Here is a 26,334-nt window from a genome sequence, read left to right on the forward strand (position 1 = left end):
CTAGCTAGCCTGCTTATGCTGGGGTCTTCCCCTAGTGTTGAGATTATAGGTAGCTCCTCTCCATTACAGGAGTTCCGGGAGCCACCCTCTGCTCCGCAGATTTGTGCTCCACAAACATCACCCACTGAGCCAGATCCCCAGCCCTTGCTTGTTCGTGGTTTCCATAAGGTCTTTTCTACGTCAACCTCGCCCTGCTTGTTGGAGAGCCTCTGGTTGGACCTGGACCAAGCAAATGCTACTAGTGTCCACGCTCTCCTTCTATAGCTTTTTTCTCTGGCCACTCATTGGCGGTTCCTCCCCCTCCCAGAGAGGGACATCCATTTCTTCTTGTTGTGTGGTTCTATCCACAAGGCCTGCTCTCTGTCAAAAATCCCCAATCCCTAAAGCACCTACCCTGGCTTAGAACAGAGCAATGAATGGTCTGAGCCCTGCTTATTTGTTTAAGCTAGTTGAAGTTAAGGTAAAAAAGAGGAGTGTGCCTCTGGGGAGTTTCCTAATGGCCTGAAATTATGGGAAACAAGCCAGTCTTAGATCTGCAGAGAGAAAGGCATTTCCCAAAAGGAATTTCTATCCAAGCTCTGTATTTGTGATCCGTAAGAAAAAAAAAAGAGAGAGAGGCCGATTTCCCTATACATGTAAGTGTTTCAGAAATCCTTCAAAGGGTTTTAGAGACTCACCTTTGTGTTTGCCCCTCCCAGCCCACTTTGAAGAAATCCCTACAACTGAAATAAGGAAGCAAGTGAACAAGGCTTTAAATAAAAGATAAAAGACTCAAGAGAAAACTAAGCCAGCTCATGAGTAACAAGGCTTCTTTCCAGGCTGGCTGTTTATTTTAAATAGTGAAGAACAAGGTAACAGTTTTATTAAAACAAAAATGTAAACCTGAGGAAACAAAGGCTATATATCACCTTTAAAGATACTTTTGTCTGCTCCATCTATCTTATCCACCATTAATTATATTTTCTATTGTGACATTAAGGTATCACAGAAAGCAGGATCAATCCTGGTTGGGATCAAGCTGTACCCTGAAGTCAAAGGCCCTTAAGCTTTTCCATATTTTCCCTTTTTTAAATTATGTGTATGTGTATGTGTGGAGGATTTTGCACATGACTGCAGTTGCCTGTAGAGGCCAGAAGAGAGCATTGGATCCCCTGGAGCTGGAGTTTCAGGCAGCTCTGGTCCAACAAACGCAGATGCTAGGAACTGAACTCAAATCCTCTACAAGAGCAGTAAGTACTCTTAACGACTGAGCCATCTCTCCAGGTCCATCTTTTTCATCATTAACACTGTTCCCCTTTGTTTTACTTAATGATTCTTCCCTGAAAAGCCATGGAAAGGAAAACCGGTCATTCACCACAGATCATAAATTCAGTAAGAAAATATGACACTCTAAGTGATTGATTTTATATTGAATAATTAATTTTGTGCCTTCCTTAACTCTCCACCCTATACACAAATTCCCTATAGTGTATATATACACACTCTCTTTCCTTTTCCATAATTCAAAATGACTCATTACTTGTAACTTAAATTAGGGAGCTCTGTCACAGACAATCATCTTTCTTGATTATCTAGCTCATTTCATTTGCTTGTCCAGCCATTCAATAAATAGTTATTGAATAACTGTATGTGCCAAATACATACTAGGAATTGAGGAGACCGAAAAAGCACGAATAAGCACATGCTTGCCCCGAGGAAGCTCACAACGTAGCAGGGAATGAAAAATGACTACACTACTGATAATAAAAATGACTGTCAAGTATGAACTCAGTCCAAGGGCAGAGGGAAATCTTTCATCCAGGAGATGAAATCTGAAAGAATGAATAAAAAGAAGCCTACCAACAGAATACGGAAGACCAATACATCTTAGGTGGGAAAACAGAATACATCATAGGAGAAAGGGGGGGGAGGGTGAAAACACAGGGGGAATAACAAATTCAGCTCAGAGAGACTTTCATAATTAGGCAGATGTGCCCCGCCTACATCAAACCTTGAACTCAGCCCTAGAGTTACAGCACAGAATGACCAGGGCTCTGCCCCATAGAGCTTGTTCTGGTTGTTATGGAAACTACAATAAGTCTTTGAGAATGGCACTTTTAGGTGTGTCTTTGAAAGGGATTCTGATGTTGCTTGAAGGATAGGTTAAACCAATTTGAACAACTTATACACAAAACCAAACAAAAGTTTCAGAAAATAACACTTTTATGCATGTGAATATTGTTATGATTTATTATTATGTGCAGGGACTCTGAGGGTATCCTGCTCATGCAAGGAAACAGGCTGGGCAGATGCAGCTGCGGGCTGGGCAGATGCACACCATGCAGTGCATGGCGGCGGCCAGTGATACACAGTCCAGACGATGCATCCACTTGGAGAGTTTATTATAATAGAGAGATAAAGACGCAGAGAGACAGAGAGAGGAAGACAGAGAGAGAGAGACAAAGGGAGAGAAGGGGTTGAGGGTGCACATCTCATGGAAGTGAAGCAGGAGAGAGAGAGAGAGAGAGAGAGAGAGAGAGAGAGAGAGAGAGAGAGAGAGAGAGGGAGGGAGGGAGGGAGGGAGGGAGGGAGGGAGGGAGGGAGGGAGGGAGGGAGGGAGGGAGGGAGGGAGAGGGAGAGGGAGAGGGAGAGGGAGAGGGAGAGGGAGAGGGAGAGGGAGAGGGAGAGGGAGAGGGGAGAGGGAGAGGGAGAGGGAGAGGGAGAGGGAGAGGGAGAGGGAGAGGGAGAGGGAGAGGGAGGAGAGGGAGAGAAATGGGCAGACTTCTTCCTTAAAAAGAGACTTTTACGTCAGGACAGAGGGTGGCGCCAAGGGGCGGGATCAGAATATTAACAAATACACTATACTCTATTTTCTGATTTGTTTTCTATGTCCCTTTTTAGGAAAGATGATCAACTCAATATTTTGATTTCAGAACCAGTAATGGGTTGCAACTCATGGTTACACTGGATTGGAACACAGTGGCCTCTTAAAATGCCTCATACTTCCTGATACTCACAGAATAGTAGGGCAAGTTCCGTGGTTTCCACACGACTATCTGTTTTTCTTTTAAATGTGATTTTGCATGAAGTAATGATAAGCTGATGGCAATAATTAAAGATGTTGTGATTGCTGTATTTAATTACTTTATAGGTTTAAACGAAGAGGAGTGTTTTAACTAGCTTCCTAATGGAATCTAGTTTTAAGCTTTATTAATCTCTCTTTGTTTTAAAAGATCCAAAGTGCCTGGTAGCACGCGTAAGTTGTGTCAGGGTGCTGCAATTTAGGCACAGCTAGAGCCTGAAATTTATCACAGAAATCTCTGGCTGAGAGCCTGATTAACAATCAGAGAGTTGCTAAAACTAAGACTCCCACTGTCCTACACTGGGCTATGTTTTACTGTAAAGAAATTCCACCATGATCAAAGCTCCATTTTAAATCTGCTTATTTTGGTTCTAGGCCTGTAATTGTAGCCTAATCATCTAGACTCAGAGCAAGCAAACAGAGCCCCCGTGGTACAGTTATTTCTTTGTGCAATCACTCACAAATAAATGTGCTCTCATTTTGGAAGAATAACACAAGAAAAAAAAATGGCAGCATTAACCTTGCCTACCCCAAAGCTTTACAGAGTATTATTTTTGCTTCCTCTAAAATGTAATCATTTCCAGTTCCCCAAGGAAGAGAAAAATCAATTCCCCCACCCTCCCACTCCCATAGCGCCCGTGCTTCAGGGAGCTGTTGCTGTATTTGCTGCCCGTGGGTCTCCACATTTACAGCAGCTAGTTCGTGTCCTAAGCCTCCTTCGCTTCCTCCAAACCATGCGCGCTGGCCCGTCCGCATGTTTCTCTGTGTACTGGCAAGCCTTCCTTTCTCACGGTGGAGCCAAAAGCTACATTAGAATCAACCACCAGGGTGCTTAAAGCAGATTACTGATTCACAAGATGTCAGGCAGGTCCAAGAATTTGTGTTCTAACAGGCTCCAAAATGCTGCTGCTGCTGCTGCTGCTGCTGCTGCTGCTGCTGCTGCTGCTGCTGCTGCTAATGGTCCACTGAGAACTTCTGCCTATTCAAGCCATGTTTTCAACTCCTTTAAGCCCCTCCCCTATGTTGTCACAGGTATTGATTTATAGGCTGTAAATGTATGATAATTATTTTGCTAAATAAGATTTTTGAATAATTATCAGTTTAACCCATAAGACTTCCTGTGGTGATATTTTGTTTGTGCTCTAACAAATAAAGCTTGCCTGGAGATCAGAGTGTGAAGCTAGCCATTAGTTAACCATAGAAGCCAGGCAGTGGTGGCACACACCTTTAATCCCAGCACTTGGGATCTCATGCCTTTGATCCCGGTACTTGGGAGGTGGAGACAGGAAGTGATATGGCTGGGCGGAGACAGAAGCTCCAGCCCCTTTCAGGCTGAGGAGTTGGCGAGGTAACAAGTGGCTGTGGCTGTGGCTTGCTCCTTTGTCTGTCTGATCTTTCAGCATTTACCCCTATATCTGACTCTGGGTTTTTATTTTTAAGATCAATTAGAATTCTCCATACAACTTCCTGAGACCTCTAGAGCTCATGAAAAAAACACATGCAATACATTCCTTACTAGACATCTATTTAAAAAAAAATATATATATATATACCTGGCAGGATAAGTACAGACACCTATGTCTCCTCTTTTGTACTATCATCATTAATACTATTATATATACTATAATATTATTAATAACATTAATAATAAAATTGAGCTCCTGAATTACATGCTAACTTTCATTAATAAAACATAGAAAGATCATTAATCCTGAAATTCTTTTCTTTTTTTAGGAGAAAGCTTAAACATATATTCTTTATGTTGCATTCAATGGCATCTTAGACCCATTCACTACTTTCTGCTTGGTGGGAAGATGGTCTTTCTGCACTAGGTGGCAGTGTAATCCTGAAATTTGAAACCTGAGCTGCGGAATCAAAGAATTTGATTTCCCATTATTGAGCAAAAAAAAAAAAAAAAAACCAAAAACCAAAAAACTGATTTTTATGCAAATACTCGATTCTTTGTTATTTTCCACATGTATAAGGTGAAGTGTTATAACTGATTCCATTTTAGGACTGCTCTCAAGATAAATACAGGAATACAAGGCACTCTGTTCACCAAAGCCTGTTAAAGAAAGACAAAATGAACAACTAAAATCAGCTCTGCCTTAGATTAGCCATGGACATTCTCTTCAGTAACCACCAGCAAGCTGAGCCTTCTGGTTAACAAAGCCAACCCTGAGGAGTGAGCTTGGAAGCCACGCAGCTGAGGTTTAAAATTTGGCTTTCTAGAAATTTTACTTTTTAGCTGCAAGAAAAATTAATCTCTCTGACTCGGTTTACTTATTTATAAACACCAAATAATAAAAGCACTCTCTTTGTGGACGTACTTTAAGAATTAAATTAAAACTTAATACAGAACCCGGCACACACACACAAAAAAAATTAGCTTGATTTATTCTGCTTTGTAACTCAATCCCCTTTGCTTTTATTCCTCACTCGACTTTCACTCTGCTTCAGTAAGTGGTGGTCCATTTAGACCTCCGGAGAAAGTGTGGCTACATGCTAAAAATATACCTTGACAATATACACAGCTACACAAAACATCCACCTAGAGAGGCTGCCCCGCCTCGCCTCACCCTGCCTCGAGGGGGCGTCACTACGATGAGCAAGTATGTGGTGGAGAAGAGAATAAGCAGAGCAGTGGGGGTGCTATGGAGAGAGGTAGAACTGGACACACCAAGGCGGGAAGGACCAGGCTGATGTGAGTGGCCTGCACTGTCTTCTGAGCCCATGATGATGTCCGGGTCTCAGCTGCCACCAGGGGCCGTATCTGGGTCTGTGGTCCTACTGCAGCCAGGGTCTGGGTTGATGTCTGTGGCCGGTTATACCAAAGGCCATGAGGATGTCTATGGTCTGAGCTGCAGCCTGAAGCCTTGTTGATGTCTTCAGGCTCTGCTACCTATGGGGGCCATATTGACGTGGGTGGTCTGTGCTGCTACCTGATGTCCATGGTTCAGTCTGTCTCCAAGGACCTTGGCTCTGGGTCCGTGGCCCTACCGCACCATGGGGCGGGGGGATGTTCGTGGTCTGTGCTGTCGCCAGGAAACATGTGGAAGCCCACGACCTGTGCTCCAGCCGACTGTAAAGAGCAAGCAAACTACTTTTGCATTGATACCGATACCGACGATTGCAAGCACACGATTGAAATAGAGGGACATGGAAGGCTTCTGTAACAACCCCCACCTCCACCCCGACACCCCACCACCACCACCAAAAAAAAAAAAAGTAACAGCTTAAACAGGAAGCCATCCAAGGGAACTTTTTAAAAGAGTGATAAAGGATGCTGAAGTTAGCTCTCCACAACTGATGGCCTCTGGTGGGGATGTGGGGAATGACTCAGTTCTGTTTAAGGAGCACGCCACTGAGAGTTTCACCAGTTTCACCAATGAATGTATACATAACACAAATTGGACCCGTTTCTTTTGTTTTCTTTTTATTTTAATTTTTGGGGGGAGGGGATGTCACAAGGGTGGGGGGCTGACGTGGAAGGATGGGGAAATGAAAGTGATGGGATGTATGATGTGAAATTCCCAAAGAATCAATAAAAATAGATGTATAAATCCACCCAGAGCCATTAAGATAAACCAACCGATAGCCTCCTTCCTTCCATTGCGTGCTTTCAGCTTTCTCTACACTTCTATTTCTCTTCCCACGAAACTGCTCTAAACTTGTCTTTCGAGCCTGGCGGCAGTCGAGCCTGGCGGCAGTGGTGCATGCCTTTAATTGCAGCACTGGGGAGGCAGAACCACGCGGATCTCTGTGAGTTCGAGGCCAACCTGGGCTACAGAGCGAGATCCAGGACAGGCACCAAAACTACACAGAGAAACCCTGTCTTGAAAAAAAAAAGCTTGTCCTTCAAGCTCACCTCACCGTCAATACCTTCCTGGCCGAAATACACTATGATTTTTTTTCAAGAATGTTTCCTGGCATAATCTCTTTTGTACTTTATAACAATCCAACAAGGAGAGCTATGTTTTACCTAAGTTGTGTAAGTGAGATTCCTATGCATCTTCCCCTTCACTGTTTGATTTACGGCAGACGTTTTTCTATAGGCTGGTCCATAATCTAAAAAGATTTTAGCCTCCTCTCCTGAAAGTACAGCCAGCATTTTCTTTTATCAGCTTGATACAGTACAAATTCTTATCCTAATAGTGAAATGTTTCACTAAAGCTTGCCCAGTGATTGGGCAAAACCAAAACTTATTATAAGCCACAGTCATCCTAGGGTCCCCCCTGCACAGATGAAGATAGGTTTCTTCAGTATCCCAGAAGCTAATCAATATTTATATGTATAAATCAACAATTATTTGGCTTAATAGGGCCTATTGGGAAATGTTATCATGTTTACTATTTTCTACAGAGAAAATATTTTCCAGTTTCAAATAACCCTGGACTTTTGAATTATAACCTGTCTTTATGTTAAAAAAAATTCAACAAAATAGATGCAGCCACCCCACTTTCTTGGCAAAGAAATTAAGTTAAAGACATCTGAAGTTAGTGATGAAGAAAACACCTTAGTCTACTGACTGCATTATGAATAGATACCAAAAAGGCCACTAACAATCACTGCAGAGCCAGTAATAGGTGCCTAAAAACAACTTTTATTCATGATGACCAATGCCCTGAGTACCTTTAATTAAGTAACTTTGTTTTATACATATATGTATGTCTGTATATGTATATATGTGTATATGCATTCTTATGCATACACACAGCTTCTTTGCTTTGGAACTGAAATATACAAATACTTTAGAAAATGCAGCAATAGGAAATAAAACAATTGCTGGTAGTTTTTCTACCTCAGGATGACTCACACTTACAACACCTTAGCAAGTTTTCTTGAGTTCCCTTTGTACACAGCTGTGGACAGAGTGGACATCACACAGAACTCCACTACCTCTTTAAACGCACATCGCTTAAAGAACTTATGCATCTGCTTTCACAAAGCCTAAATGTAATCCTATGTCACATACGACATATGGAATTCTCGATGGAGATGTCACTCAGTCACGGAGCACATACCTCACAAACTAGCAAATTCCAAGAGTCAAAACTCTGACTTCAGGTCAAAATCGCAGCTTTTAATTTAAACTGCTACAACCTTGAGAGAGAAAACCCCTATACAGAAAGAGACATTTGAGTAACCGGGGAAGACTGCCAGCAGCCCAAGGTTTTTAAAAGATCCTTTTTCTCACCCAGAGCCATGTGGATTGTAGGCTCACAGGCAAGCAGCTAACCAGAACGCCGCAAAGGCATGCACAGACATTCCAGTGGTTCCTAAGGGCACCCACAGGAGTCCTTCCTTCTACCGTCTTTCACTTCAAATCTCTCTGAAACCATGACTGATGCCAGGAATAGTCATGACCACTGGCACCTGGACAGGTGATAAAGAGCCTTTGTTCTTAACGACCGAGCTTATAGCCGTGGAGAAATGCCTGGATACCAGCATCAGCACAGTGATTCCAGGAGGTGGCCAGCTCAGAGAGTACCTGTGGGGATATCAGGATATACAGGACTTATGAGGCTGGTGACAGCAGAGGGGAAGGAGCAGACTGGTGTTATCTCAGTCTATGCTGGCTAAGAACTTCCCCTAGGATTCCTTCTAGAATGGTAGAAGGAGGTACCCGTCCTCGCTGCCAGAAACTATGCCGAAACTTTTAAAAGTTTTCTCTTTTCATGTACATAACTCATCAGCATTGCCATTTTACAAGTGACAAAATGAGGCTCAAAGCATTAAACAAGTTGCTAAGGGAAATGCCGCATAGCAAGCCATACCAGCCTCAGGTTTCTCTGACAAGAGGCTTTGCCTACTTACGACTATGCTCGTAAGCACATGCCCATGCAAATTTACTTTCCTTCCCCCTATTAACTCCTACATGAAAGGATTTCAAATGCTGGTAAAAATGTGTCCCTTTTACTGGTGACCAAATCAATGGTCTGATGGAGGTATGTTCAAGGGTTTACCACAGCAGTGCTTTGGCAAAAATACCAAAACAGGAGTCATAAACATGCTTCATGCAAAATGTCAGATGGATTGTGACCATCGCTGTTTCCGGGTTCCTACTCTAAATTCTTTATTATTGACTTGCTTTATCAGTAGCATTTGTTTAACTTTCTTGTCGGTTTCCTCTAAGAGTTTGGCTCCTGGTAAGTCGAGCATGCTTCAGTGGGAGGAGGCAACACATTCTAGAGTATTTGAGCAGTACAAATCAGACTTGGTCTTTGTTTGTTTGCTTGTTTGTTTTTAGAATGCAAAATTGAGTGAGTAGGGAAGTGAGAATGAACCTGGGAAAATTTGAACTGAATGTGCACAAATACACTATAGAAAATTCTGAAAATTTTTTCTATAATGTTTTTTCTAGAATGTAATTTTCTATCTTGCTCTGTAGTTCTATCCACATCACATTTTGTATTGGATTTTAATGTCTCACAATTTAGGAACCTTGATCGTTTGTAATATCATGCATACATCATTCGTTACGAACTACAGTCAATCATTATGTTTTCCTAAGCCTTCAAAACTTTGACCAAGACCATATTAAGCACAGACGATGCCTTCTCTGTCCTCAAGGATGAATATACATACATATATATATATATATATATATATATATATATATATATATATACCTCAAAGGTGAAATACATCTTTACTCACCTGAACGTACTCAACGAAACAAGTAGAACCAAGCCACTAGCAAAGTATCCCAGCTACAGAAAAGTAAAAGTGGCTGGTACCATCCAGAGAGATTCAAAACTTGTCACAGAAATTATGACACTTTAGCTTAATGCTAAGAAATGAATCATATGAGTGTGGGAAGTGGGCAGAGAGTTGTAATAATTTGAACAATAATGAACAGCATTTAATCTGGGATAAAGTGTGACTTAGCTTTTGAAAATATTAGTTGGAGCTAGGCGGCAGTGGTGAATGCCTTTAATCCCAGCACTCGGGAGGCAGAGCTAGGCAGATCTCTGTGAGTTCGAGGCCAGCCTGGTCTACAGAGTGAGATCCAGGAAAGGCACCAAAACAACACAGAGAAACCCTGTCTTGAAAAAAAACAAAAAGAAAAAATATTAGTTGTGTGTCATTCTTCATTTACAGATTTAGTAAATATTATTGGACTGTCTTTGGTAAATAAATAACAAATATGCCAACGTTTATGATTTTTCTGATATTATATTGCTACCTTTAAAATCTTGTCATTGAAAATCAAACCATTTGCTACAATGAAAAGCCTGAATAAAAAAAGTCTTTAGTTACTGACTGACAGTTTGGGGAGGGCATTATTGTTGTCTACAAAGTATTTTTAGTTTGGAAATTCCATCAGATCAGGACATAAGGAACACCAAGTGCCCTCATAGAAACGCCAAGGGGAAAGACAGAAGAAGATGTCTTCCTGGTAATAAGATAAATTATTTGCCATTGCTTAAATTATCATTCTTTCATCCCCCCCCCCCCCCCATTTATAGGCTTCTAAACCTCCCCTAAAGTTGGATGCTAGGAGGAACCAATGGCACAGACAAATTGGAAAACCTTTGTGTCCTTAGGAGAAAACTCGAGGGCAAATAGAGATATGGATTACTTTAAGAAAACAGAGATCCGCCAGGCGGTGGTGGCGCACGCCTTTAATCCCAGCACTCGGGAGGCAGAGCCAGGCGGATCTCTGTGAGTTCGAGGCCAGCCTGGGCTACCAAGTGAGTTCCAGGAGAGGCGCAAAGCTACACAGAGAAACCCTGTCTCGAAAAACCAAAAAAAAAAAAAAAGAAGAAAACAGAGATCCAATAGAATCCTGTATACAGACTCAGTGATGACTTCAGACTGCAAGGCTGAAGGCATGGTGTCAAGAGTAGGGGATGTGCAGGGAAAAGATCTGAAATAGAGGTTGCCCTGCCTGGCGAAATGGGCTCTCTGGCAGAGCTCAAAAGGGAGACAAGGAGAAAAGCAGAGTGGAAATGGACGCCCTCAAAAGGAAATCAGCATGCCCATGGTGTACTCCCCAAAACTTCTGCAGTGGAGTAGAACAAAGTAGCAACAAAGCAATAAAAGAAAAAAATGACCCAGGATTATTGGCCTTGCTGAGCATAACCTGCTACATAGAATTGGCTCAGAAGCAGATGGAGAAAAATCGCAGCCACACAAGGTTTTCATCACAGTAGCTGTTCCCGTTAGCTTCGTTATCTGACAGAACATTGTTTAAACGTGTAAAATTACATGCAAGAATTACAGGAGGAACCAGGAAATATCTGTCTCTTGGTGCAGTATTAGGGAATGGCATTTGGCTACAGATTTGCACCATAATAAATTTGCCCATAAATATTTCCAATAAGATGAGAAAAAAATAGCACAATAAAGATGAGAAAAAAGAGCTTTCACATTATGTTCAGGAGCTAAATGATAGGCCCTCTTAGGTATGTTATTGTGAGTGGCTATTTTAAAAGAAAAATGAGTTGGCTCTGGCTACATTGTAAATCATCATTTAAAAAAAAAAGCAGTGTTTTAAAAGAAAATTGAAACACTTTTTAAAGCCTCAGGGTTTGGTAGTGTTGCCTACAGCACCGGCTGTATTCATTTCTATTACGGTGTCCAGAGTTATCCTAACTGCAGAATCACCTGGAAGTGGTGCAGTAGCAATTCATAGTTTTGCCTTAAAATTAAGCACTTTCTGACAAATCAGAGCACTGCTGTTTTCTCAAATGAGAAACATTAAAACTAAATTTAGTACAAGATCTGTCTCGTTACAGGCTATTTTCCAAAATGTCTCTTTCTATCAGACCACAAGCCTGGCTACCTCCCACCCCCTCTTATCAGACCGCAAGCCCAGTACCTCCCATCCCTTCTTAACAAGACCCACCTTCTTGTTGTTGTTTCTCTTTCACTCTTTTGACTCTTTTGGAGGACCCACTACCCAGCTCCCAAATAAATCACACATGGAAGTTTATTTTATTATAAATGCTCGGCTGAGCTTGGCTTGATGCTTGCCAGCTTCCCTTAACTTAAATTGACCTGTCTGTCTTTTGCCTGTGGGCTTTTACCTTTCTCTATTTCTGTATACCTTTGTTTCTCACTCCATGGCCGGTTGTGTAGCTGGGTGGCTGGCCCCTGAGGCCCTCCTCCTTCTCTGGCTATTTCCTTCTCCCCTGCCCCCGCCAGATTTCTCCTTTTATATATTCTCTCTGCCAGCCAGCCCCGCCTAACCTTTCTCCTGCCTCACTCTTGGCAGCTCTTTATTAGACCATCAGGTGTTTTAGACAGGCAAAGTAACACAGCTTCACAGAGTTAAACAAATGCGACATAAACAAAATAACACGCCTTAAAATAATATTCCCCAATACCACTCTGTCCCATAAAAAGGCTTACAAGAATTCCAAGAGAATTACCATACATAATGGTGACCTGGAACCTCCAGTCCTGTGTTCATCCTTCTGTGTGCTCACCCGGATGAAATGATGCTTCATTTCCTCTCAGAGACAGCCAAGTATAAAAGAAAGTACAGGGGCATCTAAAGTCAGAGAACTCGGATCTGAGCTCTTATTCCATTGGTGTGCTCCCCTTATTGATGTTATAACACCCCTGCAAAGTGAGGACTTCCCATAAAGTCATTATGAGACTCAGTGAGTTATTCCTTGTAGGGGAGCTTTATAAGGTATAAAGCATTCTACTCTGCAAAGGCAAATATTATTTCAGCAATGTTTAGTAAAGACCTATTACTTTTATATGCAGGATACAGATTTGAACACTCCAAAGCAATCAAACCTGAAGAAGGCAATTTCCCAAATGTCAAGACCCTTACAATATTGGAGAAGAATAAGGATGTATGTGTTAGTAATTGAAATACAAGACTGCAAATAGTAATCACCATAAAAATATCCCCCGGGACATTGGGTCTATTTGACTAATCTTCATGAAACTGGCTCTTGAAGTATATAAAGGAAATCATGGTGGTCACTGTCATCTGTCCAGGGAGGACAGACACACAGTGATGACAACATGTACAGGTAAGTATAAACTCTAGAGAGAAAGTGCATATTGCAATTACCCCAGTCTGACAGAAAAATACACAAGAAAGCTTGGTCTAGATAATCAAGAACCCCTGGGAGGAGTCAGAGTTTGGAATTTGTTTCCAATGCCTGGATTTTTCACTTGCAGATGAGGTGGAAAGACCCGGATCTGACACTGGATGGACCAGCCCTATAAGCAAATAGACAACATGGAAAGGATGGTAAAGGTTCAGCTGAGCTGGGAAAACAGCTTACTAAGGGTAACAGTAAAGTTAGCAACTTATCCCAGGCCACAGGTGACACCTAATCACATGCTATGTGTAAGATAAGAGATTCTTATCTCCGTGTCCAAACCCCTGACAGAAACAACCTAAAGCAGCAAAGTTTATGTTAGCACACAGTTCAGAGGAAGTCTGTTGTGCTGGGGAAGGTGTTGTAGCGGGGGTGGGGGGGGTGGGGGGGGGCCTGTACAGAGATGGGAGCTCACAGTGTGACTCGGTCACTTCTTGGCACATCAGGAAACAGAAAGAGCTCAGTAGGAAGCAGGTTTGTCCTGTCACCCTTAAGACACACTCCCAGTGGCCTGTGTCCCAGCTAAATCTTTTATACCAAAAGTTTCACAACAACGCAAAGCAGTGCCACCAGCTGGAGCCCAGGAGCTCAGAGACTGTGGGGGACATTTCAGATCAGAAAACGAGAAAGAATTGTGTCAGCAGAAGCCAGGGAGCTAATGTGGGGTGGGGGGAAAATAAGTTGAGAGAATAGTATCTAGAAAAGGATTTTCTGATGTTGTTGCTTGTTCATTGGTTTTAATGATAATAAAATAACCACATGCTGGACTTTTCCAAACATTCTATCTACGTTAATTTATTTTTGCAGGGGTGTGGTTATTCCCACACTGCAATGATGATGAAGCTGAGAGCAGAGAGAAAACTGACTGTATTTGTCATCTGAGGAAAGGAATCCAGGACAGAGAGAAAGACAGACAGAAAGACGACAAGAGGAAGAATGCTACTGAAACTCAAAACAGGAAGTAAGGTATATAGGATTGCCGTAATACGTCTCTCCATGTTTCTATTAGACTCCTAACTTCTCTAGAATAGACACTTTATAATCAGAACACTAAACAGTGTAGAAATGAGAGAATAAGCTCACCGTGGTGGCGCAGGCCTGGAATCACAGCACTTCAGAGGCCGAGGCCGAAGGGGCGGTGTTGCAAGATCCTCCCTGGCTGCTTAGCAGCTTCCAGGCCTGCCTAAGATACATGAGACCCTGTCTCAAAAACGTTGACGCCTTCAAATTATGCTACACTTCTTCTGTGCAAAACCCTTTTCTATTGCTGTGGTGACACATCCCTGTAATCTCAACACTAAGGAGGCAGAGATAGATGGGTCCCTAGAGCTGGCTTCTCAGTCAGTGTAGTCAGTTTGTTCAGGGCCAGGCTCAGTGGGAGGCCATGTAAAAAAAAAACCTGAACATAAGGTGGAGAGAGATTGAGGAAAACATTCAACATCAACCTCTGGCCTCTATGCATATGCACACCACATATATATGTGCACATGCACACACACACACACACACACACACACACACACACACACACACACACACACACAACCAGCAAAAACACTTTCTGATAATATAGCTCCTTGTTTCACATCTGAAATCCTCAAAAATCAAGTAATTCTGGAATTTATCAAGTGAAAATAATACATGAATAAAGAAGCAAAATGTGGTGATATATTGTGTACCCCAATAAAGCTTACCTGGGGATCAGAGGACAGAGCCAGCCTCTAAATTAGACATAGAGGCCAGACAGTGGTGTCACACACCTTTAATCCTATCACTTAGGAGGCAGAGATCAGTCTGGATCTCTGTGAGTTTAAGGCCACACTGGGCTACATGAGAGAAACAGAATCAGGCAGTGATAACACACACTTTCAATCCCAGGAAATAATATGGCAGGACACTGAAAGGTATATAAAGCATGAGTGAGGAAACAGGAACTCCCTCTCTTGAGGCTGAGAATTTCATAGCAGTAAGAACATGGTTGGCTTCTTCCTGTTCTCATGTGGTCTTCATTTACCATGGTCTCTTATTCCTTGTTCTCCCTCTCTGTTGTTGACCCAGCTGGGATCTCCCGCTCCCCCAAGCTCTCTTTCCCTCGACCTTTGCCCTTCATTACCTCCACTCATGTCCAGGTTGTTCATGTAGATCTCATCCATTTCTCTGTCATTGGGGGATCCCTGTGTCAAAGTGCTAGAGAGGTCCACAGAAATCCACAAAGATACCTCCACAATAGACTACTGGCAATGGTCAAGAGACAGCCTGAACTGACCTACTCTGGTGATGGGATGGCCAAACACCCTAATTGTCATGCTAAAAACCTCATCCAATGACTGAGGGAACCGGATGCAGAGATCCACGGCCAGGCCCCAGGTGGAGCTCCAGGAATCCAATTGGCGACAAAGAGGAGGGTTTGTATGAGCGAGAATTGTTGAGACCAAGATTGGAAAAAGCACAGGGACAATTAGCCAAACAAATGGAAACACATGAACTATCAACCAATAGTTGAGGAGACCCCAACTGGATCAAGCCCTTTGGATAAGTGAGACAGTTGATTAGCTTGATCTGTTTGGGAGGCATCCAGGCACTGGGACTGGGACCTGTCCTCAGTGCATGAGCTGGCTCTTTGGAACCTGGGGCTTATGCAGGGACACTTGGCTCAGCCTGGGAGGAGGGGACTGGACCTGCCTGGACTGAATCTACCAGGTTGAACTCAATCCCCAGGGGAGTATTTGCCCTGGAGGAGATGGGAATGGGGGTTGGACTGGGGGGAAGGGGGGCCCGGGGAGGGGGGAGAACAAGGGAATCTGTGGAATTTTTTTTATTAAAAAAAAAAAAAAAGAACATGGTTGACTTGCTCTGCTTCTCTGATCTTTCAGCTTTTACCCAATCTGGCTCCCGGTTTTCTATTAATAAGACTGGTTAGCAATTAGTGTTATAGCAAAAGGTCTCAAAAAAAAAGAACTTTGAGCACAGAGTCTTAATTTTCCTTATCCCCATCATCCAGCCGCTGGTATGTGCTGGGGTGGAGGCGTGTGTGTGTGTGTGTGTGTGTGTGTGTGTGTGTGTGTGTGTGTGTGTTTATAAATTTAAAGGAAAAACCGTTAGATCCAACAAAACCCAGCCTCTTGGTGGTATTGCCCCAGCCTCAGCTTTCAGTATACTAAACGACCCTGTATTGCTGTCCTCAAGTATTTTTAGAATCTGCTCTCAGTTTCCCCATTTACCCCGCCTTCCACTACTGCTTTTCCTGCCCGCTCTGTTCCTGGACCTTAAGAAACAGAGCCACCCTTTGGGGCCAGTTGGATGATTTGTTCTTGTTTCCTCGAGGCGGAGATTCAAGGGATGAGATGGATAGCCAAGTGGTCATTCAAGAATATTACCACTTGGTTTCTTTGTCGTGTTCCTAGGCTAGTGTAAGTTATGAACTGAATTTCAGTCTTTCACACTCAATCTCAGAAGAGTTTAGATTTCTTCTGATCTAATAGTTATCTCAATTAGTTGCTCGGTTGTTGGTTGCTGGTGGTTATTTAGGGGAGGATAAGGCAAATTAGCCCCTTTATTATTAATTTCTGCAAGTGGACACATCCCCCTTCCCCTCCTTCCTGCTTAGTGGACTCATCCCTGAAATTCATTCACCTGAGGTTCATCCAGAGTGTACATTCAGAGCTCAAGAAAAGAAAATCTGCTTCGCGGGTTCCATCCCTAAATGCCACTTCCTTCCTAATTCCAACACAGGTCTAGAGGGGCTGCCTGAGAGAGCAGGCAGTTACAGCATCTTCCTCTCTCCAGATGCTGGCCGCTGCACTGACCTGCACCCAGCACACCCGTCAGAAAGGAGGGCATCATTTACTCTGCACAGCTTCACACTTCTCCCTTGAGCCATGAGAGCTGAAGAGCTCCTCAGAGAATGAAAGGGAGAACACCTTCAAAACAGAATGTACATTCTTCTCTCCATCTAATTACAGTAAATCTGCTACACATTGTCTGATATCTGGGAACTGTTTGCCATCCTCATTTTTTGACCCATTGCCAACATTAAAGCTATTGAGAAGATCATGTTAAAATTACATGGTATTAGCCAGGCAGTGGTGGTGCTCGCCTGTAATACCAGCACTCAGAAGGCAGAGACAGGCAAATCTCTGAGTTCAAGGCCAGTCTGGTCTACAGAGTGAGTTCTGGGGCAGCCAGGGCTACACAGAAAAACCCTGTCTCAAAAAACAAACAAAAAAAAATACAAGATGTCTTTTAAAAGAATTCAAATACATGGATCCACCCCCAGAAATACAGATTTATTTGGCCTGAGGTGGCCATAGGCACAAGCACTTCTTAAATACTCCACCCCCATCCTTAACTCTGATCCTAGTCATTTTAAGAAACAGCTCAGTCAAAATCCATTGATTCAGAGACAATACAAAAACCTAAGAACTTTATATGTGGTTGAACACAGACATAGACACACAATGGATAGGGGAGTCCGTTCTAAATCTAGTTTCCTTTTAATTAAGATAATGATTTTATGTGAGGTTAAACTAGAGTCAAAGCTATTTGCCAAATTATCTCTCTGTTTTCTACAAACATGCACACAAACATTAGACTAAAACAGCACACTCAAGGCTATTCTCAGGACAAACCAGGCAACCTGACCTCATTTACACCAGATGTGTGTGGCATCAGCAATGAAGCAAAGTGATTTGAGACAGAAAACTGTATGTTAATAAGACTCAGCCAAGGAAGCAACAGAAGGGCATTACTGCTAAAAGTAATTGGAAAAGGACTTAGGACTTTTAAACAACCACACCATCAAAAAGCTCATATAGCCTTGGCTTTGCACATCTGTATATATAGGGAGTCACTGGGATGGAAATATCACTCTTAACTTAATTCCCAGCTTCCAAGTATATATAGATCAATGTTCAGGTTAAAGGAAAGAATGTTCATATCTAAAATAATAAAACTTGGGGCTGGAGAGATAGTTCAGCAATTAAGAACCCTAGCTGATCCTCCAGAGACCCCTGTTGGGTGGCTCACAGCTGTCTGTAACTTCAGCTCCAAGAGATCCAAAGTCATCCTCCCTTCAATCATCACTGAAGCCTAAAAATAAAACCCCAAATCAGAGGTCACAAAGCAGCACAATTCACACTCTGTGTTCATTATTAGCTTGCTGAAGCCATGGTCTCAGTTAGATCACTTGGTTACATTTGCTGCCTTTCATTCCCATGAGTTCCAGTTTTCAGGCTACCCAGCTCTATTAAGAAAAACCCTTTCTGGAGCCCATGCCCAACACTGCCTAGAATTACCAGGATCTCAGGCTGGATAGCCCTGAGATCTAGGGTTGAAAAAAAAATCAATGAGATGATTTCTAATGATATTCTGCTGTTCTTGTAGATCTGTGCCTAGCCCAATCATCATCAGAGAGGCTTCCTCCAGCAGCTGATGAGAGCAGATGCAGAAACCCAGAGACAAACCTTAGCAGCAGAGCCCACCCAGGTTGGAGGTCTCCATTGGGTCTCTCCCCTTGAAGCTGGGGGAACCCCAAGCAAGGGGAAGAAGAATTATAGGAGCCAGAGAGGTTGAGGACATCGGTACAACACGGCCCACAGAATCAACTAAGGGCTCACGGGGGCTCACAGAGACTGACTGAAGAGGCAATCACAGAGCCAGCATCTGTCTGTGGTAGGTCCTCTGCATATGTGTTACCTTGGTGTTTTATGGCACTCCTAACAATGGAAATTGAAAGGTGGGGGTAAAGGGGGTATCTCTGACTCTTTGACCTGCTCTTGGGACCCTTTTCTCCCTACTGAGTTGCTGCACCCAGCCTTGATATGAGGATTTGTGTCTGGCTTTATTGTATTTTGTTATGCCATGTTCAGTTGATATCCCTGGGACCTGCTCTTTTCTGAAGGGAAATAGACAAGCAGTGGATCTGGGGGGAAGGGAAGGCAATCTTCCGCTGGGATGTACTGTGTGAAAGAAGACCCTCTCCTCAAGAGGCAGGCACTTTGTTTCTGCAATGCACAAAACTTAGTAAAACCTAATTATCCTAATTCTTATTGTGAGCGTCCCTTCATCATTGCAAACTTTGACTTCAATTCACAACCATAGTGTCTGTTCAAAAACATCAACCCTCATCTTCAATAGTATATAGTAAAACATCTCAGGTGATCAACTCTTCCTAGATTTCCCAGTACTTCCTCAACTTTAGTGTCAAAAGTCCATATCCTGAGAACCTCCCCTCACCCTCATTCCAGGCTGACAGGATGGTTGGTTACCCTGGAAACAATGAGACAGCATCCAGTCTGATGTAAAGTATAAATCACTGTCTCGAGGCCAATTTTCTTTCCTGATATTTATAAATAATATATGTCAAAGAGGATCAGATTGGTACCACCAGACATTATGTGAGTGGTCCCCCTCCATGTTTCAAATGTGTTCTGTAGAATCTGCCCAACAATGGTGCAAAGTAACTGCTCCTGATCCAGTGTTAATAAGGAACTTGGGTCTCTGAGAGGTTGATTTCCTTACGACCAAACTGGTGGTAAAGAGTCAAGCTGAGGTTCAGGTTCAATTCTACCAGACTCCAAAGAATGTGCTCAGTCTGCTTCATAGTCTCCATCTTGCATTCTGAAGTCCATCAACCACAATCAACCTACATGAAGATTATATGAGCTAAAGAAAAAAAGGAGGAAAATAGAAATATAATATCTACATAAATTCAATCAAATATAGGGCAGAAATAAGATAAGCAGTTAATCGATGGATTGAAAACTGCTCAATGTCAAAAAAATTTATAGGATTCTTTATGATAGCTTTCAAGTATTCAAGTAAAATATCATTGTAAGTTAAAAAAAAAGATTTCCTATTCATATGTGTATTTCTAGTCAGAATGAGAAATAATGCCTAATATAAATATTTTGTTTTTTACTTATCTAACGTGCATTAAAAATAACATGGGATCACATTGTTACTATGTAAGAACTTACTGAAAGAGTGATTAAACTATTGGTTTATGATTTAAATCCCAACTATGCAGACTTGCTCTCCTATACATTTAAATCAGCTTATATTTCTGGAGTAACATAATTTCAAAGATGTTCTTATATACTACCAAGGTCTTACTACACACTAGGCCTGGTCAGTGCTACTTTTTATGAATCGTTGGAAAGGTGTGAGCCAGAGCACATTACCCTCCAGCACACTGTGAAAGGAAATGAACTCTGTGAGTGTGAATGGGGAGCAAATAGCAGCTTAGGACAGGCTCTCCAGGCATGTCTCAGCAGCACAGTGGAGCAGCAGATGCTGTGGCAGACCTTGGATTACATTTTTTTTTAACATATGGTCTTCACTCCATCCTAAAAGTGTTCAACAGCATTTTATAAATGTTAAACATTCTCAGAAATGGTTGTCTATCAGACTTACAAGAGATGGAGTCAGCAACCAGTTCTAACATGGCTAGCTCTTCATTATACCCAAAGTTTAATATGGTGGTTCTATCAAACACTATTAAACTCTGGAAATTTTCTGTGAAAAAAAAAATGTCCCTGAGAAATCATTTTACCTGCAAAACATTTTCTGAGAGAAGATCTGGACACAGCACATTTCAGAGATTTGGATAAAGGTCTTTTTCTAAGGAAATTCTATATACCCTTTACCTGAGTATAACGACAAGGGACCAATGAAATATTACACTTCTAGGAATGGACCAGGTGTATATTTCTCAGCAGATTTGTCCCCCAGACATGATAGATATGATGGATAGAATTTGCCCACCTTGGGTTGAAGTCTCAAAAAGCGTGTAGTCTTGCTGGGTGGTGGTGGCACACGCCTTTAATCCCAGCACTCGGGAGACAGAGGCAAGCGGATCTCTGTGAGTTCAAGGCCAGCCTGGTCTACAGAGCAAGATCCAGGACTGGCACCAAAACTACACGGAGAAATCCTGTCTTGAAAAAACAAAACAAAACAAAAAAGTGTGTAGTCTTTCCCAGTGGCAAAGATGAGTTCCCACGAGCTTCGTATGTAAATTAAATGATCTCCCATAACACGTTTGTGGGCATGAACAGTCAAAGCTGAGAACTCTTCACTCAGCCAGCTGACGACAAACATAAAATACTCAAAGATAAAGAGAGACAAGATTTAGTTCCTTTTATTTTAAATTAGATATTTTTGGAATTAACATAGTCTGAGTGTCTTCAAATATTTTCTAATCCTCCTATAACTGCTTCATCTGCACTATCAGAGAGAAAAATTGAAAGAGAAATAACCAAAAAGAAAAGCAAACCAATTTTTGTAATTGCAATACCTGTAAACTGAAATTTTTTAATGGTTGTGTTGTTTTTATTTGCCTCATAAATATGCAGATGTGTTCCTCCTTTAACTGTGTTCTGCTTTGTTCTCTATGAAAAAAAAATAATGCACAATCTGCACTTTATTCCCAGAACCCATAAAGAACAGATGGGCATTCTGACTAGTGATACAAATTAAGCCATATAAACAGGGAAAAAAAAGATCCAAAATGAAATAACAAAATAAAATACAGGGTTTACCCAAAAAACCTAGTTCAAAGGGTTAAAAACTACACAGTATTAAAATATAATTTCAATGCAAGTCAATGCATGTGTATAATTATAAATTATAGGTCATATTTCCTATTTACCTAGGCTCTTTTCTTTTTCACACCAATCATTGCACATTAGCAAGACAAGATTGGGCACAAATTGACAAGTTAATTGCCCACACATTACATTAGAATTCCCATATTTCTAGAGTGTGAGTAAAATTGCAAATTAAAATTCTAATTTGTGTGTCTTTCCAAAGGTCACATTGTCCCACAGGAACTTGCAAGTGAAGAGAATGGAAGAAGTAACTCTCAAGCTGTTTAGTGGAGAAGTTGCTTTTACAGTTTGCAGTTTGCAGAAATTTTTATAAGCCTTTGGTTTTTGTTGGTGTTGTTGCTGCTGCTGCTGCTGCTGCTGTTTTTGTTTTTAGGAATTTAGAAGCTGTCGTGGCCTGGAATGGGGAGGTTAAGCTGGAAGAATCTTAGAGCAAATGCTATATCGTTCTCACCAATGGAGAACAAGTTGAAATTTTATGCTGTTAGGAAATCAAGTGTGTTTTGTTTCTCTGCAACGGAAAAAAAAAAAACAGGAATAATATTATAATCTAATAATGTTTCTTTTCTCTTGTATCCGAAGGCAGTTTTGCCTTTACAGTTAAATGTTTAGTCTTTCTTGATTGATACTTAAATGCCTTCTCTGTGTCTTGAATATTAGCATATCATCAAATTCTCCTAGGATGGTCTTATTAAGACATTGTTACATTCAGGCAAGTCATAGAATAAATACTGAATAACAGTTTACAGAAACCAAAACTAAGGAGGAGCCAGGCAGTGGTGGCTCACGCTTGTTAATCCCAGCACTTGGGAGGCAGAGGCAGGAGGAACTCTATGAGTTCAAGGCCAGCCTGGTCTACAGAGTGAGATCCAGGACAGGCTCCAAAGCTACACAGAGATACTCTGTCTCACAAAATAAGAAATTTTAAAAAAAGCCAAAAAAAAAAAAAAAAACCCAAAAAACTTAGGAAGAATAGGAAATTCCAACCCCACTAAGCAGATATCAATGTTCATTTGGGGAATTCTAAGCTACTGATGAAAAATTAAGCCAACTAAACAAATTTACCATGTACTAATTTTATACAATTCTATCACAAAATATTAAAACTAGACAGTATTACTAAATAAAAAATCTGGTATAAGCCAATGAATGTGTGAAATTTTAATTCTCTGTGCCCTTTAAGTTACAGATATTGGGAAACATGTAAGAGGAACTGCCAGGAATCTAATGAAAAGAATCACCCACTGTATCCATGAGCAGCAGCCCTCTAACCCTGCCAGGAGCTCAGAGAAACAGGGACCCGATTGTTGAATCATTTTTAAAGGCTATGGGGCTTGAGTAGATGGAGGGGGAAATCATTTCCAAGCCAGAGTAACTGTTGAGAACTGGAAAGGAGCCAGTTTCATAGAGAGCTGCCACATATTCACAGATGCTGGCAGATGACCCAAGATTCACAGGTCAGAGATAAAGGACAGTTTCTAATTCATAGTGTTAGCTACAGCCTGAGTATAAGCATCAACATTCTGAGTCTCCAATACCACAGCATCAAATGATATCTGTACAGGCAGTGGGGCAGGCTGAACAGCTTTGGAAACCCACGTGTTTATCAGGAGGCAGGAAACCTGTCAGACATTCCTCTGGAAGAAGTTATATTTATCATATTGTAGAGTAATCAAATTTGACTTTCCTCCATTTAAAGACCTATCTGTATTTCCAAAGCTGCTCAGTACAGAGGCATCTTTGAAAATAGAACCTGTAACCCAGACAGTCTGTACCTCTGTTCATAACGTCAACTTAAAATACCCAACAGGAATTATCTCCCATTCCTGGCCAGGTGATGAAACTCCCCCCTATGATACACTCTGGAGCTCATGACTGTTTCCAAGAAGCTTAAGACAGCGCAGCTCTCTTTGAATCTTTACATTCTCCATTCCATCTCCAGCTGCCCCACTTTCTCCTCTCACCCCACCGTAGTCTCGTCCTCTAATTTTTGTTCCTGGGTTAGAAATGCTTATTCCCAGGCTCCCACTTCACTCTGGCTTCTTGTGTCTTAATCCCGCTAGAGACATGCTCCCACACATAACCTATCACTAAGAGCCTCCTTACCTACTGGGTTGGCTAGTTTGATGTCAACTTGACACCAGCTAGCATCATTGAAGGAGAGGGAACCCCAACTGAGAAAAATGCCCCTACCAGATTGGCCTGTAGGCAAGCTTATGGGCATTTTCTGGATTGATTATGGATGTGGGAGGGCCTAGCTCACTGTTAGCAGTAGCACCCGTAGCCAGGTGGCCCGGGGTGCTATCAGAAAGCCATGAGGAACAAGCCAGTAAGCAGAGTTCCTCCATGGCTTCTGCTAAAGTTCCTGCCTCCAGGATCCTACCCTAAGTTTCTGTTCTGACTTCCCTCTGTGATAGAATACAAGCTGTAAGCTGACATAAATCCTTTCCTCCCCAAGTTGCTTTTGGTCCTGGGGTTTTATCACAGCAATAGAAATGCTAAGACACCTATTTAATCAAAGTCCTCTGGCACTGACCTAAGGTGATCCTTGGAGAGCACATATTGGTTATGAAACTGATTGTTTCTAGGGATATTTAACACAACCCACACAGATAAACATTATGGGGAAGTGGAATTGGGTGTGGCCCCTTTGCACTTTTTTTTTAAATGAGTTTTCTGGAGAAGGGGAATCATCTTGTTCATATGCAATTTTAGTTAACGCTGCACCCAGTGTTACCATAGAAACAGGTTTCCATCTGGAATACATCCCATCAATTCTGAAATTATCATTCTACACACCTTCACAAATTAGAATAAATCCAGCAGGTACCCGTCATGTCAGCATACAGATGATAAGCTGCATTTTCTCCTTTTATTCAATCATTTTAAAGTCAAGAAGTGAAAAATGATGACTCCTACTTACAAATCTGTAAGAATAAGAAGATATTCAAGGAAAGGCCACTCCCCCTTATTTGTTTTATTCTTGAAATAACATTAAAACAGAACAATACGCACCACCTCCAAAGGACAAGGGAGTTTTTCAAATGACTAGACAATGTCGGGAATCCAACGTGAAGGAAACGGATCATTTAAACAGCGCTATTCTCCTTAGCAGAGAAACCTGAAAATCTATTTATTGGAAGAATTCCAAATTCGGGAGAACCTTTAAATACTCTCACACCTCTTGTCTTGGGAAGTATTTTAAGCACCTAACATTCCCAAATATAAAGATATTAACAGCTACGGAATCCATGCAAAGTCAGTCACAGACCCCAAAGATATGAGGATCATATAACCTGAGGACAATATTGGAAATGCTTTTCTTCTCAGTATCTATATTAAAGAGAATTTTAAAAATTAATGAAGTGAGTCATCAGCAAAGTAGATCCATCTCAAACGATCATTTGTTAAGATTTTGCCCATAAAACATGTCTCCCAAATCTCTCCCTGGAGTCCATATGTTTCACAGAAATGTTAGCAGAAAAAGGTAAGAATGAGACTGAGAGAGAAACCTTGCTCACTCTAGTGTTCTGTGGTGACAGAAGTGTCCTGTAATCTGTGCTGTCCAATATAGTACCTGCTAGCCACAAAGGACTATTGAGTTCTTGAACATAGCTCATGAATGAACAGTTGTACTTTTAAAAATGTTAATTAGCTTATGACATGTAGTTGGTGGTTTCCGTATTTGACCACAAATTTCACAGGTTAATAATTATGCAGTTGGAGTCCCACTGAGAAGTTCTAGGGCATTTCACTATTTATTCTATTATCCTTACATGTTGTTGGGTTGGTGGGAAGACTCAGTGTGTTACATTATTTGCTATATAAATCTTAGAGTTGTTGGTATAGCCCAGCTACACAGATCATCAGCTCTGTGATCGAGTCACCTAACCTCACAGGATGAATTTCATCTACTAGTGACAACTGTGTTGGATGGTGGTAGCAAATGATACACATATAATGTGCTGATTGCTTAGCATGTGCCCGTCATAAGGAAGTACTCAGTGAATGCTAGGTGTTAATGCTAATTATTATTATTACAGAAATATTTTAATAAAAAAATATTGTTGCTTGTAGAAAATATAGCCAACTTGTAACAATTTACACTTCATGAGCCATCGATACCAAGTCAAATCCAAATTGTTTACCAGCATAATTTAAGAGTTAAGGAGTGGAGGAGTAGGCACACTGAGCAAGACCACTTCATTTGCAAACATAAAAAGCTGATTTCCAATCTCCAATACTCATGTAAAAAGCCATAGCTGTACATGCTTGTAACCCCAGCACCAGAGGGCAAAGACAGGTGGTTCCCAGACCTGGCTAGACAGACAGCCTAGCCAAAATGGTGACCTTTCAGTTCAGTGAGAGACCTTATCTTACGGCAATAAGGTAGAAGGCAACAGAGGAAGACACTCAATATCCTTCTCCACATGCAAACACACACACACACACACACACACACACACACACACACACACACACAGAGTCATGCACACATACACATACAAACAAGTTTAAGATTTTAAACTCAGAATGATTTCACCAACATTCATAAGACACATGGTATTCACCATAACATAATCTATCAACTTTTTTC

At 41.6% G+C, this 26,334-nt stretch overlaps 1 pseudogene; it reads left to right on the top strand.

Moving 5' to 3' along the window:
* Nucleotides 1-6,067: 6,067 nt before the first annotated feature.
* The window catches only part of LOC128113932 (V-type proton ATPase subunit F-like), a 38,532-nt pseudogene continuing 18,265 nt past the window's right edge, over nt 6,068-26,334 (top strand).

This window comes from Peromyscus californicus, unplaced genomic scaffold (assembly GCF_007827085.1).
Source record: "Peromyscus californicus insignis strain IS unplaced genomic scaffold, ASM782708v3 Scaffold_19__1_contigs__length_69161282, whole genome shotgun sequence".
Taxonomy (NCBI): domain Eukaryota; kingdom Metazoa; phylum Chordata; class Mammalia; order Rodentia; family Cricetidae; genus Peromyscus; species Peromyscus californicus.